This window comes from Callionymus lyra, chromosome 11, assembly GCF_982586985.1.
Source record: "Callionymus lyra chromosome 11, fCalLyr1.hap1.1, whole genome shotgun sequence".
Classification (NCBI taxonomy): Eukaryota; Metazoa; Chordata; class Actinopteri; order Syngnathiformes; family Callionymidae; genus Callionymus; species Callionymus lyra.
The window spans coordinates 26,364,072-26,382,209 of record NC_141828.1 but is presented as its reverse complement, the minus strand read 5'-3'; the positions used below and the strand labels follow the sequence as shown (position 1 = coordinate 26,382,209).

Below are 18,138 nucleotides of genomic sequence, written 5' to 3'. Positions count from 1 at the left end.
CTGCATGAGCTCCCTTTATGGAATTCATGTTTCCCCCCAAACATCAACTCAGAGTTGTTTAAATCAGATCTGATCATGGGGCCAGAAGGATAATCGTCCTGTGTCACACAAAGCCACTCCCAGCCAAGTGAAGAGGAATCGTTAAAAAGTTTTGGAGGTTTAATGGCGACTACTAACGCCTAACAAGAGACTGTTGTTGTTGTTGTTGGAGCAGGAACTTAGTGGCTCTTCTTGAAATACTTTGGTTTGATAATACAGCGGGAAATGATAGAATTAAGTTATTGTCACTACTTTAAGTTCTGGTCGATTTAACTTTGCCTTTAAAATTGCCTCTAGGTAAAAATTACCTGAAGACCTTTGAGTCTTAGTTCAAAGGAAACTATAACATTTACGGGGATAATATAAACTAGTGTTTCATAATTAATTAATTGGCCTTATTAATTAATTATGAAACACTAGTTTGAATCAATCTCATTAACTGAAGTCACTACTTGTTGTAATTTAATGTTCCTTACTGAGTAAGAGGCTCTTTATTTGATTATACAAAAATCGGACAAAAATTGTGAAGGCAACTGACGTACTTTTTATAAGATTTATTGAAAGAAACAAAGAAAAAAGTGAGAACAGTTAAGAAAAATGTAATAGAACGATGATGCTTGCTTTGATATCATGGAAAAAAAATATGAATTAATCAGGAAGTAACTGACTTGATGGCTTTGATAAGTTTAAACTTCTGGGAAAGCTTTAAAACTTAATTTAAGCTAATCTTGCTGTATGCAAGAGTGACAATGTTACAGTTTCTTACGTCGTCAGGAGGAGAGAGGAAGGCGTGATGATGACGAGGTGGTTGAGGTGAGGAGGATGAGGAAGATGAGGAGGAGCTGCAGGAGCACTTGACTTGCCAAGGACCACAGTGAAGATGGCTTGGCGGCTTCCTGGTCGTTTGTTGCAGGCAAAAATCTTCCTTGACCGAGTTGGCGTAACCGACCAGAGACGTATCTTTACTCGGTGCAAGGGAACACAAGTCTTTGAGGCAGGATCTTCTCTGGAAGAGCAGTTTGGTTGCTTGGTGCAGCCAGAGAGATTCAGGTTTGAGAAGGTATGGTCAAGCTGGGGACTTGCCGCACCATGTTGCAGGAAGCTTTCAGAGTCAATCTTCCTTCAGATTGACTCTGAAACTTCTTTTATTTGACGTTATTGAATGATCTGAGGCTCACATAAAATGCTAACTTATCATAACTTTCCCAGCTCTTTCTAAGGATAAGCATGATATCAAACATTACATGTTAGGAAACCACAATATTAAGATGCAAACAGCATAGAGACATAAAAACACTTTTATGTTTAGTTATATAGTTCATGTGACTTTCTTCTTTGGCTTCTCTTTACCTGAAAATATTTTATTAAACAAGAAAATTACATTTAATGTTCTGAAATTGATTCCTCTGGCTATGTGGTCAAGTCATGTGTGGAGACTGGCCGGCCAGGGGAGGGTCTTCATTCCAAAGTTGTCAACCAGAACTTTGTTTTTTTTTAGTGGAAGCAAAAACACACAGTGTGAAAGACTTCACTAAAAGACGAAAATATTCAGAATCATGAGTTAGCTGGTGACATGTGAGTCTCATCACTCTCTGACTCTAAACATCTTCTGGTTCAATTGTGAATCCAAAGATTCTGTGAAGGAACAAAGTGGGAAACATGTTGGGGTTGAAAGAGCAAGAGAGACGGAGAGTAAAACACTTCAAGCATGGCTTATTACACCAGCGCTGATCTTTAACAGATGGTTCCTCCTGAAAAGAATATCACTCACGTCTGTCACGTTCGCATCAAGATAAAACGTCCTTGAATTAATCCAACAACCTTTACGCATCAGTAGGAGCATGAAAATGCAGATGACTTCGTCGCTTGTTGATAATTGTAGAGAAGCAGCTCGTTGTCTCACACAGCAGGAGTTGCAGCTCAGGTGCTCGAGTGATGGCGCCACATGTAGGATTTGAAACACATTTCAGATAATTAGAGTTTATTCAGAGAATATACTTGTTTTCCAGTATATTCTAAGTAATATGAAATGCATTTATCTATATTGCTAGAACATACTGGTGAAAAGGGCTTTTGGATCAGTGACATCATTTAACATATTAAATGGTTGAATTAAAAAATATCAAATCTTCATTTTGTCTCTTATCAGAATGTAGTTTTCCTAATAATGTTATGTGTTGGCGTAATTGAATCAATATGTAAAGCGAAAGGTTGAATTTTGTTTATTATAAATGAATGAAAAAAAGTTTTAATATTCAAATTCCAATATTTCTAAAGTTAATTTTCTAAATGTAATACTCTTAGGTAGACAACAGACAATAAGAGAGTATCGGAGCTCCTTGATGGATCAGTCATGATCGTCTGAAAGTTCCATTAATTTAATTCAAAAGGCTACAAATAAGAAAGTATTGAAAATGTATTTTTAAATTACTGGAATGAGAATAACTGTAAAAACAATTCTGTTTAAAAAAAAGTATTGAATTCAATCATTAAAGAAAGAAAACATAGCTGAACATTTTTTAAATGTAAATATATTCTGCATATATATGACTTACTTGACTTAATCCACTTCTCCCCTTTGGGAACATAGGGTCTCAGTAAGTTGTCTCCACCGCTTCCGGTCTCCAGCGCTCCTCTTCAGATTCAAAGTGTTTATTGTCATATACATCGAGAAACACGTTTCCCTATGCAATGAAATTCTTTCTTTGCCGTCCCTCCACAAATATCGGCGTAACAAAAAAATAAAAATAAATATAAATATACATAGCAAAAAAGTCAAGATGAAATAACAATAAAAAAAATAAAAATAAAAAAATAATAATAATAATATAAGAAAGGGAGGGGAACTGTACATGAGATGGATTTAAAGTGACAACAGTGCAGTGTTCAGCTGTTCATGATTCTTATTGCAGTGGGGTAGAAAGAGTTTCTCAGGCGTGTGGTCCTGCATTTTGCACTCCTGTACCTGCGTCCCGAGGGCAGGAGTGTAAACAGTCCATGTTGTGGGTGGGAACTGTCCTTGATGATGGTGGCAGCTCTCCTATGGACTCTGTGGTGGTAGATGCTGTGCAGAGAGGGCAGTGGAGACCTGGTGATCCTCTCCGCTGTCTTAACCACTCTCTGCAGACGTTTGCGGTCCATGGCCGTAGAGCTGCCGTACCACGCAGTGATGCAGTTGGTCAGGCTGCTCTCCACGACACAGCTGTAGAAGTTTCTGAGGATCTTTGTCGACATGCCAAACTTCCTCAGCCTCCTCAGAAAGTACAGCCGTTGCTGTGCCTTCTTGACCAGCTGTGTTGTGTTGGTGGCCCACGTTAAGTCCTCAGTGATGTGGACCCCGAGGTACTTAAAGCTGCTCACCCGCTCCACTTCAAGATCCCGGATAAACAGTGGTTGGTGAGGTCTCCTCTCCTTCCTCATGTCCACTATCATCTCCTTTGTCTTGTCTGTGTTGAGGGTGAGGTTGTTGTCCTCACACCAGGAAACCAGACTGTCCACCTCTGTCCTGTAGGCCGCTTCGTTCGCCGCGGTGATGCATCCTATCACTGCGGTGTCGTCAGCAAACTTTAGGACGGTGTTGTCTTTGTGGGAGGCGACACAGTCATGTGTGAACAGGGTGTAGAGGATGGGGCTGAGGACACATCCTTGTGGAGTGCCAACGTTTGTGATGATGCTGGTTGATGTTCTCTTGCCAATCCTGACAGTCTGGGGTCTGCCAGTCAGGAAGTCAAGGAGCCAGTCGCAGAGGGTAGGGTGGATGCCAAGTGTGGACATCTTGTGGGTCAGTTTGTAAGGGATCACTGTGTTGAAGGCGGAGCTGTAGTCCACAAAGAGTATCCTGATATAGGACTCTTTGTTTTCCAGGTGGGAAAGGGAATGGTGGAGGACAGCTGAGATGGCGTCGGTGGTGGACCTGTTGGGTCGATAAGCATACTGCAGGGGGTCCAGTGAGTCTGGGATGCTGCTCTGAATGTGAGCCAGCACCACTCTCTCGAAACACTTCATGATGATTGGAGTGAGCGCTACTGGTCTGTAGTCATTCAGGCAGGTGGGTGGGCTCTTCTTAGGGAGGGGGACGATTGTTGTAGTTTTGAAGCAGGTGGGAACGGTGCTCTGGCTTAGGGAGAGGTTGAATATGGAGGTGAAGACATCAGCCAGCTCGTTGGCACATGCTTTGAGTGCACGGCCAGGGATGTTGTCTGGTCCTGCTGCCTTGTGGGGGTTGATTTTCTTCAGTTCTTTGTGTACCTGTCCTGAAGAGACTTTTGGTGGTGGTGAGGGGGGTACGGCAGTCCAGGTGTGTGTGTTTGTTCCGGTGTTGTTGATTGTGGCCTCAAAGCGTGTGTAGAAAGCGTTGAGGTCGTCTGGCAGGTTGTCCGTAGAACTGATGATGCTGGTGCTGGTCTTGTAGTCTGTGATGTGCTGCAAGCCCCTCCACATCCGCCCAGAGTCAGCAGTGGAGTAGAAGCTGTCCAACTTCTCTCATTACTGTCTCTTTGCTGTTGTGATGGCATGTCTCAGTTGGTACTTGGCAGTTTTGTACTCAGCTTCGTTGCCAGATTTAAAAGCAGTGGAGCGAGCACGCAGCATGCTTCGTACCTGAGTGTTCACCCAGGGCTTCTGGTTGGGGAATGTCCTGACATGTATGGTGGGGACGATGTTGTCAACACACGTGCTGATGTACCCGGTCACATACTCAGCGTAGTCCTGTACGCTGACAGAGGAGTCTTCCAGAGTGGCTGCAGCTTTAAAAACATCCCAGTCTGTCGTAGCAAAACAGTCTTGCAGGATGTTTTCGGTTTCTGGGTTCCAGAGTTTGATGTCTTTTATGGCTGGGTTTGATTGTTTTAGTCTTTGTCTGTAGGCAGGGTACATAAACAATGATATGTGGTCAGAGTGTCCAAAGTGGGGGCGGGGTGCAGCCCTGTATCCACCACGAATGTTGCTGTAAACATGGTCCAGAGTGTTCTTTTCACGGGTGGGAATATTCACATGCTGGTGGTATTTGGGGAATACAGTCCGTAAGTTGCACTGATTAAAGTCTCCAGCAGTGATGAAGACAGCGTCGGGATGAGCCGTCTCCAGCGCGCTGATGACGTCATGGAGTGTGCCGAGTGCAGCGTCAGAGTTTGCCCGTGGGCCTCTTGCCATGAGGTGTCGGTACTGTACAGGTGTTTTTTGACACCCCTCCTCCAAGAGAGCCATGGTCTTCCCCTCCTACTTTTCCCCTGAGGGTTCCATTCCAGCGCTGCTCTCGTGGTGGAGGCATTCTCAAAGTGTGTCTTATCCACCTCTACTTTCTTCGCCTGATGGTCACTTGCACCGGAACCTGGCCTGTTCTCCCAAGGAGATCTACATTGCTTATCTTCTTGGGCCACCAGATGCAGAAGATGAAACGTAATCTTGAGTTAGTGAAGGTTTGGAGTTTCTTGATGTTAAGTTGAGTCAGTCCCCAGGTTTCACAACCATACATTAAGATAGACTTTACGTAGGATCCGCAGTTTGGTTCGTACGGAGATGTTTCTGGCCCTCCAGATGGGTTTCAGCTGGGCAAAGGAAGCCTTTGCCTTAAGTATGCGTAACGCTCTCCAGGTATGTGAACTCCTTAAATAACTCCAACTCCGTTCCTTGGCAGCACACGGGTCTGGCCTTCCCCACTGTCTTAACCCGCATCTCCTTTGTTTTGGATGCGCTTATTTTCAGTCACCCCTTGGCTTGAGTTGTTTTCTAGCTTCTAGGTTTTCTTCCTCATCTGGCCAATGCTGTGACCCAACAAGGCAAGATCATCCGCGAAGTCTAAATCGTCTAACATATCTGTCAGTGTCCATTGTATTCCTGTCCTCCCTTCTTTAGTGGTTTCCCTCATTACCCAGTCCAGTGCAGTTATGAACAGTAGAAGGCTTAATAAACATCCCTCTCGCACTCCAGGAGTCATGTTGAAGGGTTCTGTCAGATCGCCTATGTGAGATACTTGTGCTTGGACGTTGCTGTAAAAGACTTTGACCATATTGCTGATTTTTGTGGGGATTCCATAGTGACCCAGTATGTTCCAGAGTGTGGACCTGTCGAGTGGATCAAAGTTCTCATAATCAACAAATTCTGCAGATTGTTCGCCTATAATTCTCAGAGTTGTGATCTGGTCACCGCAGGATCTATTTGGACGAAAGCCTGCTTGGTTGTCCCTGAGTTTGTATTCCATGGCATTTGCTGTCCGGTCAAGAATTATTCTGCACAGTAGCTTGCTGGAAACTGAGAGTAGCATTATGCCACGCCAGTTGTTGCACTGGGTGAGGTCTCCTTTCTTTGGTAGTTTTATGATGATGCCTTTCATTCAATCTAAGGGGATCTTTTCTTCTTGCCATATTCTCTTAAGGAGAGGGTGTAGGGCATCAACAGACGGACTGCCTGCATCTTCCGGTGAGCCTTTGATCGGCTGCTTGAAACGTAAGCTCCTGCAATAATTGCCAAAAACAGTCGTTTTAACAACTACTTGTCCGGATTTTATGCTCATATCACTTAAGATATGTCTCAAGCATCTCGGATCTATGATCGTGATGCTCTTCTCAACATCAGAGAGTCGATGGAGGACTTCACTTGCGACCGTTACCAACGTCCGGTGAACGTGTTTCCTGCTCCGCTTCTCATCGACTCGGACTCTGTGGAATATCGTTTGATCTCTCGAGTACCGGGCGATTTCCACAAGGGATCGAGTCGGGCTGGAGTACAGGTCAGGATGAGACGTGCAGTTGCGATCGCTCGGAACAACTCTGACGTGATCGACATTCCTCTCACTGTGTGTGACGACACATCAGCGCTGCCGTCTGTCCAGACCTCAACGAAAGGTGGTAAGATTTTTTCATTTCCTCTCTTTAATTCGACTTTTACAACCGAGTTGAACTTCAGTGACAGCTGGTACCCACGTGACCGCTGTTCGCTTCAAAAGATCCCGCTCTGCACGCCTGTCAGTGACGCGGCGTCGTCAGTGACGTCATCGGTGCTGAATGTGGGACTTCTTAATGTTCGCTCCATTACTAATAAATCCTTTATTCTTAATGATCTTTTCACAAGAGTTAATTTGGATTTATTATGTCTTTCTGAGACTTGGCAGAGAGAGGAAGAGTTTATTCATCTGAACGAACTCTGTCCAGTAGGGAGCGCTGTCCTGGGGAAGCCTCGCCTCTCTGGTCGTGGAGGAGGTCTTGCTACTGTTTTTAGGGAGAGTTGTTCTTGCAAAGTGATTCAGACACAGGAATTCACTTCTTTTGAGTCTCAGATGATCTTGGTTGGTTCTACAAGACCTTTCTATTGTGTGTCAATCTACCGTCCGCCTGGTCCTGCGGCGGTGTTCTTGAAAGACTTTAGTGACTTCTTATCTTCCATTATTCAGATGGAATCTGTTCTTATTCTTGGAGACTTTAATCTTCATGTTGATGACGTCACATCTTGTTCTGCTAAAGAACTTTTAACTTTAACTGAAGCCTTTAATTTTGAGCAACATGTTTCTGAACCCACTCATCAAAAAGGCCACATTTTAGACTTAGTTTTTACTCTTGGCCTGAACATTTCTAATGTATCTGTACATGATGTCCATCTGAGTGATCATTCTCTTGTCTTGTTCAACCTGGACTTCATCCCTGAACCTAAGCCTTTGAAAGTTAGGTCTCAGAGGCGTGTCATCTCAGCCGATACTGCAGACAGTTTTTCTGCTATGTTTGACCGTCTTTCCTTTGATGACTGTCCAGATGTGGACAGTTTGATTCACTGTTACACTGATCATTGTGTTGAAATACTGGATCAAGTGGCACCTGTTAAATCGAAATTGAAAATTCAGAAAAAACCTGCCCTTGGACAAATGAAGATCTCCTGAGTCTGAAGAGACTTTGTCGAAAGACTGAGCGTCTCTGGAAGTCTACTAAACTTGAGGTGCACAGACTTCACCTCAGGGATCTGTTGACTTCTTACAATGAGATGGTAGAAACTGCTAGATCTGATTACATCAGAAAACTGGTAGCAGCAAATAGGAAAAACCCCAAAGTTTTGTTTGACACGATTAATTCTCTCGTGTCTCCTGCTCCTCAAATCACGCCGGTCTTCTGTGAAGCTGACAGCAATGCATTGTTGAGATTTTTCATTGACAAACTTAAATTGATCAAAGAGAAAATCTCTCCCCCTTTGTTGGGAACCCCTACTGTCTCTGAGCCCATCTCCTCCTCTTGGTCATCCTTCACTGCTGTATCTTTGGGTGATATGTCAGCACTAGTGAACAAGATGAAACCCTCCTCTTGCTCAGATGACGCCCTTCCTTGTAGGCTTTTTATCAAAGTATTTGATGTAATTGGCCCCTGGGTTACCAATATGGTGAACCTCTCCCTTTCCACAGGGGTTTTTCCCAATGCATTTAAACATGCCATTGTGGAGCCTCTGCTCAAAAAACCAGGCTCTAAAATCTCTAAACTTAGGAAAATGTTGTCACAACATGATCTGGAGCTTGTAATCCATGCGTTTGTTTCTTCTCGTCTGGACTATTGTAACAGTTTGTTTTCATGTCTTAACAAGAAGGAGCTGTCTCGTCTGCAGTTGATTCAGAACTCTGCAGCGAGAATTCTGACCCGCTCAAGTAGGAGAACTCACATTTCTCCGATCCTTAAAACTCTTCACTGGCTTCCAGTTTCTTTCAGGATCAACTTTAAAATTCTGGTTCTTACTTTCAGAGCTATTCATGGTCAGGCTCCTCCTTACATCACTGATCTGATCCAGCCTTACACCCCAGCTCGGTCTCTGAGGTCTGTGGATCAGAATCTACTTATGGTTCCACGCACACGGCTCAGGACCAGAGGCTGTTGCTCCTAAGCTTTGGAACAATCTTCCTCTCTCTTTGCGCTTGATGGAGTCTACTGACTCCTTTAAGAAACATCTTAAGACGTTTCTATTTGTTCAGGCTTTTCCTTGAATTTCTCGAACTCCTGTGTTGTTCTCGGTGTTGTCTTGATCTTTGAAGTATGTACTGTTTTGAGTATTGTTTTGATTGTTAAAGCGCTTTGTGACCCTGGTCTCGAAAAGCGCTATATAAATAAATATTACTTACTTACTTACTTACTTATCTTTCCAGGCCTGTGGGGGGATCCCATCTTATCCTGCCGTTGTACCATTCTCAATTGAAGCAATGGCCTTACGTATCTCTGCCTTGCTTGGTGGTCCGGTGCATACATCAAGCACATCCATTGGAGGTTAGACTACCGCTGGATCTGGATGAGGTGTGCGGTTGAGGATTTTTACAAATATATATAATATATATGAAGATGAAAACCCTCTACAGAATCACAATAACACTGAGTGGTGAAAGAAGACGGATTGACAAGCCAGTACAGGATAAAGACGGCCAACTGCTAACAGTAAAGGACGTTTTAGATATTCAGCAGAGCAAGTTTTGTTTGAAGTCTTGTCTTGTCTTTATTTTCTATGGAAAACCTCCCAGTGTTGCAGTGGTCAGTGGTCTCCTGCTGGTGCCATGAAGTGCTAGAAAAAAAATGATTTGACGAGCTGACAGAAATGTTTAGATTCCTCACAAATGCCTCGATGAGGTTCATGGACTCAACGGTCGGTTGATTTCAGAGTCAAGCTATGAAGGGGGCAAGTGTCGCTTCTGTCCTTGTGTGGCACCTAAAAGAAGACAATGTTCTTTCCTAGTTCTCTAGCCAAAGCACAAGCTAGTGTCATTTGACACAAACTCCCTGATGCCTCTGAGAAGAGACGTCTCCTGTCATTAGACAAACTTGCCTCACACTGTGCACCCATCTGCTGGAAGAAATGTGCACTTCCTGGAAAAAAGGTCTAGCCTTTAAAAGTCTTCGTCATTTTGACACTTTTCCCGATATCATAGTTGAATACTAAATAAGGACCAACGACGGCGTAAACTGGGTTCCTTATGAAAGTAGGAAGTAGGTTGGAAATCATCACAAATACAAAAAGTTGAGTCAAATTAAAGGTTATTTAAGAGTGAATGAGAAAGATCAGGGGTCCAATACCTTTTTTACATCGGGATCCAGTTTAATGTAAGCATTATATTCACGGAACAACCTTCAGATAAAAACTGTTGACACAGGTGAATTGAATTAGCCACTGAATTAGCAACCATTCTCATACAATTCCAAATGTTTTTCGAACCACTACTTGCTTACTTAGCTGGTCCTCAAAACAACTGGCTGCTGCCTTTCTGACATGAAATAGAACCACTTAACACTTAGTAGATTTAAGAAAATGTTCATCTAGATTCAAAATCTACATTTAAAGTATGGAATGTCTCATATGTAACTTACACTATTCTCCACCGGTAGTGCATCTCGCCTGCTACAAGGTGATTAAAATATAGGTCACAATAAACAGGATGGTTCGGGTAATTTTATATTCACGTCCAGGGATCTAAATTTGGCACATTTTTGCAGATTTTATGTCAAATTCCCTTTATACCAAACAAAAGTAGTGTGGTGTCCGTCTAGACCCATGAGAGGTTCCTGCTGTATGAAAGGCACTTTATCGCATTCTAAAGTCTTGCTCAATATTATAAGTAAAGGCAAATCAAACATACCATTTCAGATTTTTCCCTTGGAAACGAAAACTACACTGAAACGATAATAATTTTGAATTTAGTTAAACACATTTTTTTAGCGTCACTTACAAATGATCACATAAGTTAATAGGTGATTTACATAAATGATAGGACATACAGAAGACAGCATTATTCACCAAAAATAATATACAGATTACCATAAATGTATGAGTTAAATGTTGTGTTTAGTGAAATATAAAAGTATGAATAAGAGGCGGAAATAAGAGATGCCAGTGATGTAAACAAAACAAACATGTTTTGTTTTATAACTTGCAAAATCACTGAAACTGACGTAAAGAACAAGATTACACAAACATCAGTAGAATATCAACTGGAGTCTCGTTGTTGTTTTGTGACGTCAATAAAAGAGGATCAGCAACTACATGATTAATTATGAAGTCTGCAGTCATTTAAAAAAAAGTAGCTCCAAGAACTTTGGTTCCCTGAAGTTTTAGCAGCATTAGTGCTCTAAATGGAAGCCTCTGATCCTGCATAAAGTCAAATCTGACTGCAGACATGCTGTCAGAGCTGACAGCTCAGACTTCCTCTCGGTGGAAATAAATAAATAAACGCGCCGGAGAGTAATCGCTCTGTGAACTGATGTTTAGACGGGATCCTATTTTCAGCCGGCGACTGGAGAGACGCGTCACATTTGAGCAAAAGAGACTCGCAGACATTCTTCGACGTATTAAAGGATTCAGAGTAAATTAAGCGAGAGGGAATAAAGTCATGAATTAATAGAGAGTCGGGATTCCAAACATAAAGCTGCTGTTAGTGTCTCCTCCGGCTTCACCTCCGGAATGCGTCTTAGACACAAAAAAAACAATAGAATATAAAATATAAATTAAGTTTGGATCAAAGATTTGCAGAAAAAAGTTGTCCTAGACCTCTGTTCCAAATGGAATACAACGTGGGTTTTGATCTTGATGTAACAGCAATATAATATTTGATATTTACAAACTAGTCTCTAAACAATAGAAACCTTTGATGCATTGCAGTATTTGTTTTCTTTCCTGAAACCATTTTTAAAAAATCATAAAGAGTGTAATTTATATATACTGTATATATTATACTTGTTATGATTTTTTATATATATACAGTATATACAAATACCCTGGATTCTTCTTCAGCTGTTGGTAACTTCTTTTTCATTTTGTTAACATAGAATATTAAATATAATTAAAAATAGGGAAAATCTCTCAACTCTTTCATTAGCAACAAGTCCAATATTACACAACGATAAGCAAAACCTGACAAAAGTACTCAAGAGAGCGCCATCCAGTCATCATCTATTTTAACTTGATAATGAAAAAACGTTTTTAGCATTTGAAATACCAATAATAGAATAATAACAGGTTTTAAGATTTACTGAAATTGTTATTAACATTGAATATTACTGATAAAATTACATTTAAGAAGTCTTGCAGAACGAGGGGTTACGAGCGTGGAGTCCATTATGATGTAATAATGGGCTTTGCTCCTCCTACAGGAGCGAAAAATGTGCTGCTTCGTTTTGTATACACGTCTCTTGGAGGCGGAGATTGATGATGCTGCGATGACAAACCTCCATGCTTGACCAATCACTACAGAGTGGGTGTGGTTATGGTAAACAGAATTTTAACTTGAGACAAACTGTGATTTCAGTTGGTGGGGGTTAAGCACATTTTCTAATCTAAATATCTTTCTTAAAATAGTTTTGTAAAAACAGATACAGTACATACTGAAGAGAACAACAGAGGTCATAGATCTATTTACGGGGCACTTAAATCACACATTAGTTGCCCTTTTAAAATAAAAGTTTCATTTTATATGAGTGAATGGATTATATCAGGGTTTCCAAAACTTTTGTTACAGCGTGAACCAGTTTAATGTTGGCATTAAATTAAGGCAGTAAAATAGTTTAACAAAAATTCAAGAAAAAAATATATACAGTATATATATATATATTTATACTTAAACATGAGAATGACAAAATGCGAAAACATAATGTCAAAATAATTAATTAAACTGTAGCTCTTGCTGCACCACAGCGCAACAAAAAGATTACACTTACTTGTATATTAAGATATACATATATTAAGTGCAGGTGAAAATAACAAAAACAACACCAAATAAGTATAAAGAATAGAGATAGTAAAATCCTAAAACTAAAAAAACACATATAATAAATACATATATGAACAACAATACACACAAGTATACATTCACACACTTCAGAAATATAAAGTGGGGAGGGAGAGTTATAACAAGAATTAAACAATAAGTAATTACAACATGACCCAACCTGGAGGCCGGACACACCTGAAGACTAACAGAACTAGTACTCACAGAAATGTAAAATATGCAGGAACATCATCTGGAGGAAGCAAAGTGGACGTGAGTGAGTCTGGAGTGTTCAGGGACGCCTCCTTAAGAACTCCAGAGCCAGTCTGTGATTACTCCCTTACCTCCAGCTGTGTGTGAGTTAAAAAATAAAAACTGCAGGAAGAAAAAGTACACAACAAAACAAAAGTATGCCGCCAACCTTTTTTTTTACTTAACCATCCAACAATATTGATTGAAATGGTGACATAATTGTACTTTTCAAACGGTGATGAAAGTGCCCCAATTATTACTGATTTCTCTGCTTATTAAGCAATCAAAAGACATTCACACACTAAATTATACACTGGTGAGAGTAGACTGTGTTGCCACGTGCCCTGTCACTATCAAGAGGGATCAGTGTCTTGCACACAGTCATAGTGCTGGGAAGGAACCTGCAATTTCTTAGACAGTTTATTCTCTTTTGCTATTTTTTGTCGATTGTAACCAACATTGAGAAGCATTCTGTCAGTATCATTTTGATGCTAAAGTCATAGAGCAGTCAGTTCAGCCAAAATTTAAACAACATTCCTTTGTGAAAATGTTGTTAAGGTTGAACTAATGTGTGTATTTGAATGTGTGTTAAATTGATGTTGGACCTCTATTGTACTCATTAGAATGTGTCTGTTTGCACAAAACTCTATTTTATTGAAATATTGACATTAGAAAATGATCTTAACACTCAACACACAAAGTAAATCTGTTCTAAAAAATAGCACAACTCACCACCAGTGAAAAAAAAAATTGTTTAAATAAATTATTTTTTAATCATACTTGCATTTATATGTATATGAAAATGACACGATATTTAAAATAAAATAATTGAAAATATTTGTATAATACATACAAAGTTTAGATAATTTAGTCAAACTCTGGCCTGTTCTAGTTCAAAGGTGAGTGCGGGAACAGCAATGATGGGGAGTTGAAGGTATGGAGTGAGATTAGTGCCACCGGTTTGAGGGGGTGTATCTTGGTTGTTGTACACTCAAAACGTGTTTTTTTGTATCAAAATCACTCTGCTGGGCGCTCAACCAGTCATACACATGCGTTCAACATGTCATACACAAAGACATGCTGCTTGAAGCCTTCTGCTGCCATTGGCTGGACCTCTCCAATCACAGGGAGCTACCTGAGGGAAGAAGGCGGCTCTTGCTGCAACTCATCTTAAGCTAGTTTATTAAAATAAATTAAAATGTTTTTTTAAATAGTTTATTAAAATGGCGCAAGAAAACAACCAAAGAAATACACAGCCTCAAGTAAGTTATATTTCTTAAAGTTTTGTTCATAAAGTGCGGTGTAACAAAAACAGTAAATTATGTTGAGATGTTTAAAAATTAAATATAAATATAAATTTAGGGCAAAATTGCTTCACACGCTCCATTAAAATGTCTACTCAAGGACAGTTCACTGAAAATAATAATAATAATATTATTTTCCGGACATTGTTTTAATCACTTCATGAAAGGTAACAGATATCATTTTGTAAAAATGCAGCAGACTTGGTCATTAGTTCAAAATGTGAGTTGAAAAGTTGATTTTCATTAAACATTACATAATTGATTCATTTTTCAAACAAGGTGCAATACATAGTTAATGATTTGATTTTTTCCTAGCTAGTGAAAATAAAGATTTTTCCTATGAAATGTTGTGAATTTAAATTAGGAAAATGGTGTTCCATTCAAAAGAGGAATTCATGAAATGTATAATATTATTTTGTTAAAACTATTAGTGTCTTCACTTGGACGAGTATCAATAATCATTAATAAAAATATATAACTAAAGGCAAATTGAGAAAATTTGTTATTTCAGAGTGTATCAAAGTGGGTGCCCTGCGTATGACTCAGTACCCATGAAGTTGCCCTCAGGTTCAAAAAGGTTGGTGATCCCTGGTCTAGACACTTTACATCCTTCTTTGACTTGAGAAGAATCGTGAATTATCCGACCAGAACAAAAGGAAGAAGCAAAGATAGATTCAAAGAAGTTACGTAAATGACTTCTGACACACAGCATGGTCGACTCTCCCTCATTAGGATTAAACTTTCTTTGCTATTCTTGCCTTGAGTAGCTCTGACAGAACTAAATACTGTATTTCTTTAGTCCCAGAACACTTATATTAGAGCAGAAACCTGACAATTGACCAATTATCCAGGCCTCAACCGCCCTCACAGGTTCTCTCTCCTGACTGCTTTTTGCATCACCTCAATTTGTCATCTTTTTCTTCTTAAAAGCCCAGTTTTCCTGCCATGTAGACAACTTTTCTTTTTTTGACACGGAGTCACCAAGAGAGCTTCTCTCCTGCTCTGTTAGATTCTTGGATATAAAGCTGAGAATTACAGTGTCAAGTCATCTGTGTTCAGACAAACATTTATTGAGATAAAAGTCTGTCTGGATGTTTTGGAGGGTCAGACTTCATTTATTAAACTTGTCTTGGCATCTCTTCCTTCTTTTAATGGGCAAATTGAAAACCTCTGAATGCTACCTTCAGCCACCTAGAATCAACTCCATGACCCACACTTCATAGGAGGGCAGGAGAAATCTATCCAGACATACTAGCAGACACTTTTTATTTGATCTTGTTTTGCTTCTAGCTTTAGAAGCTCAAAGTCCACATGATTCTGCGATGAGACATACTTTCTGTCTGTCTTGGAAATTATCGTGTAGAAAACTGACTTCTCAGTGAAGGTTTTAGGGTCGAGGTCAATCCATCAAGTTTTTAACCATATTTATTAAATACCAATTAATAACAATTTTAGCTATTGTAGGACCCATAACGCAAATGAATTTAGTCTTACTCTTACTTTCCTCCCTTCTAATACATTTTTCTTCTTTCTTTTACATCAACCTTTGTCATCTTTATGTATGTCATTTCTGTTTAAGTAATTTCATTTTCCCCCCCTTCTGACCATTACTGAAAAAAGACAATTTATTCTAGTTAAACATTATCGCGGAAGTCAGTTCATTTTAATCCCATCAAGATTTTACATTTTTAAAAGTGTGTCATTAAGACAAAACGCTTGAAACACACTTGAATGTAAATTTAAAAACTTGAGCAAAAACCTATTTTCATCTGTTTCCATCACATAGCTGTCAGTGCAAGTCTAAACAAAGGTAAATAAAAATAGAGGAGGGAACTCAGACCACAGGAAGAATCTGACTTACAAACTCAAAATGCATCAAGAAAAAGCTCAAAAATATCAAAGATAAAATACAAGTTGTAGATCTGACACCACGGACTGGAACAAGAACTCTTATCTTAACAAGCGACAGAGGGAGACCGTCAGGAAATGCAAAAAAAAAAGTAAACCAAACACAGACTATTCTGCTTATCCAGGAACTATTTTATATAATAATATCCTTTGTAATTTTTTTTACTGTTTACAAACTTGAAACAAAGAAATCTCTTCAAGATTTGTATGATTTAAAACTGATTAATTAAGGTAAAACTCAGTTCATATCAAATTAAATGTAAAATATTGAGCAAACTTATTCAATACATAATCCATTATTCAATCAAACTTTTTAACTTCACAGTGAGGATTGTTCAGTTTGACCTACAAAAGAAAATGAAAAGAAAGAGACGAGGTGGGGAAAGAAAAGCACTTAATCCAGAAGAATATTCATTTAAAAGTTTAAGAGATTACATTCATTTACTTTTCAAAGCTCTTAAGACAAAACTGTGAAATTAAAGTTCAAGTCGGTTTAATGTCTCAAGTCTAAAATAAGAATATTGATTTCATTTATTTTTTTAATCGATCATGATGTCTCATTTAGTTAATACTTGTTGTTGTTGTTGTGTGCTAATTATTTTTTAATATATATAGGTTTTTGACTATAAAAAATAAAGCATCAAAATATTTCTTATATTCTCCAGATATTCTGTATTTTTCAGGGATAATCGGGTCACTAACAAGACATGATTTGTGCACTGGACAGAGGGCTTGTGAAAGCGGCTAGAAAACATCAACCTACAAAGGTCTGCAGGTTCTAAAGGTCACATTATTGTCTTTATGCCACAGCCGTGCTTCTCATATTAACCCTTTCCAAATCAAAGTTCATCCCAGTGGAGAGTGCTGGTGTGTACAAGGTCACGCATGGTCAGAATGAATCTCAGTGAACAAACACTCTGACTGGACGATTCTCAGCGTGGATTTATCTCCGTGAACTCATGTTGGTCCACTTTAGCAGCTTCTACGTTCACCAGGTATCAGATAGAAAATAGAAAACCTAGATTATCTTTAAAGGGAAAAAGATCCTTACCAGAATTGTTTCTTTTCGTCTCTGAAAACAGTTTATATCCATCCATTTATCTACCTAAATACATCTGTATGTTAATTCATGATCTGGGATCTTCTGAATTGTATTAACACATTATTTGAATCGTGGAAGTTTCATAATATTACGTGAAATCAACATTTATTTGTACATTTATATTTAATTATCAAATTATTAACGATTAACCAAAATTAATTACCATTGAGGGAAAATGTATTGGTTATAATTATTATTATGGTTAAAAAACTAAATGGTAGAATTATATTTTTTTAATAATCAGTCAGCATTTGTATTAAAATGGAGAAAATAACAAAAACGATCAGTATTTTGTGTGTTGTATACCCTAAACTTACTGGACCCAAGTGTGAAGAGTCAATATTGAATGCAGAAACGTAACACCATTAGTTTAAGAAAAATTTGAAACAGTGAAAAAACTAAATCACAACAATCATGGAGTGAAACAGATAAGAAATATATAAATATAAAATAAAGATCAAGCAGCTGTCCATTCAAGCTTATTCAATGTGAAAGAAAACTGAAAATGGAACACACATAACAAAATATGTTATAAGTATATAAGTAAGTATATTATATGATAATATAATAATATAATTTGTTTAAAATCACAAGTAAATCAGACACCACGGACTGGAACTAGACAATTTATGAAGCTTGTGGAGGGAGACAGACAGGAAATGCAACAAAATAAAAGCACAAAAACACCAGATGTATTATAAAATCCTTTGTAAGTTGTTTAAAATTCATCAACCTATACTGTATATAAAATGAGACATGGAACACATTTAAACAAAATAATCTCATTAACTCTGATTTAATTTCACAGTGAAGAATCAGTTCAG

The 18,138-nt window shown here is 38.9% G+C and overlaps 1 protein-coding gene across 2 annotated transcripts in view; it reads left to right on the top strand.

Moving 5' to 3' along the window:
- Positions 1-18,138, top strand: part of khdrbs2 (KH domain containing, RNA binding, signal transduction associated 2) — a 96,418-nt gene that overhangs the window by 47,023 nt on the left and 31,257 nt on the right. The window lies entirely within an intron of this gene.